Genomic DNA, 1,556 nt, shown 5'->3' on the forward strand with positions numbered 1-1,556 from the left:
AAAAAAAAAAAAAAAAAAAAAAAGTCTAGAGCTCTACCAGACAACAATGTGCTTTAGTTATCAATGTGGTACTGTAAACTCATAAATTTGTTAAGAAGATAGATCGTACCTTATGTGTTTTTTACCACAATAAAAATATACACCATAAAGATTAATATTTGTCCTTAACCTTCAATTTTATCAACTTTCAAATGGTATTAATATTAATTGGGTGTATTTCATAGCATTCTAATGAGAATTAAAGGATACAGAGTTGGACGGGTGCAGAGTTGCTTCTGGAAGAAATATGATAACTGCCTAAGGAGAATCCCAAGTTTAGTTCAAACTTGTATTGGTTGGTGATGGTGGTACTGGAAAACTACCCTCATGAAATATCATTTGACTGCTGAATTTGAGATATAACCACCTTGGGTGTGATGCTCCATCCCCTTTCGTTCCACACTGATATGGTCCGGCTTTGTGTCCCCAGAAAAATCGCATGTTGAATTGTAATTCCCAATGTTGCGGGAGGGATCTGGTGGGAGGTTATCGGATCATGGGGGCAGATTTCCCCCATGATGTTCTCGTGACAGTGAGTTCTCACAAGATATGATGGTTTAAAATCTGTGGCACTTCCCCCCTTCACTCTCTCTCCTGTCACCATGTGAAGAAGGTCCTTGCTTCCCCTTTGCCTTCTGCCATGATTGTAAGTTTCCTGAGGCCTCCCAGTCATGCTTCTTATTAAACCTGTGGGACTATGACTCAATTAAACTTCTTTTCTTAAGTTACCCAGTCTCAAGTAGTTCTTTATAACTGTGAGAATGGACTCATATGCCAACAAAGGGTCCATTAAGTTCAATGGATGGGACGTAGCTGGCACAGAGAAATTTGGCGAACTGAGAGATAGTTGACGGCTATTACATCCAAGCCCAAGGTGCCCTAATGCTTGATGTAACATCGAGAGTTACAAGAAAGTGCCTGACGTAAAGATCTGGTATGAGTGTATGAAAACATCCCCATCATGTTCTGTGTGTGGCAAAAAAAAAAGGATGTTAAGCCAGAAAAATGAAGACAAAATTTATTATCTTCTATTAAACAAAGAGTCTTTAGTACTATAACATTTATAACATTTATGACTAAAATAACTACAACTTTGAAAAGCCCTTCCTCTGGCCTGCTAAGAAGCTCACTGGAGACCTCAACCTGAATTTTGTAGCCATGCCTGCTCTTGCCCCTCCACAGGATGACCTGGACCCAGCTTTGGCAGTGCAATATGAGCATGATTTAGAGGTTGCTCAGACAACTGCTCTCCTGGATGAGAAGGATGACCTGTGAGAAAATGAAGCTGGAGCCCAGAGTCAGAAGTCTAACTTCATAGACAACTGTCCTGTGGTGTCATGGTGGAGCATGTTTGCCACTTTATTATACAGCTAAGCAGAAGGTCTGCTTTATCTTTGGGATACTTAAGGAGATAAACGGACTTCAGAGTAAATGCAGCCATTAAAAAAATTTTTTAAGCCTGCATAATTAGCTGTTTGGAATACAGCTGTTTCCTTCCTGAGTTTCAAATACTGTAT

At 39.7% G+C, this 1,556-nt stretch overlaps 1 pseudogene; it reads left to right on the top strand.

The window, feature by feature from the left end:
• Positions 1-286: 286 nt before the first annotated feature.
• Positions 287-1,314, top strand: LOC105535651 (annotated as a pseudogene).
• The last annotated feature ends 242 nt before the right edge of the window (positions 1,315-1,556 follow it).

This window comes from Mandrillus leucophaeus, unplaced genomic scaffold, assembly GCF_000951045.1.
Source record: "Mandrillus leucophaeus isolate KB7577 unplaced genomic scaffold, Mleu.le_1.0 Scaffold149, whole genome shotgun sequence".
Classification (NCBI taxonomy): domain Eukaryota; kingdom Metazoa; phylum Chordata; class Mammalia; order Primates; family Cercopithecidae; genus Mandrillus; species Mandrillus leucophaeus.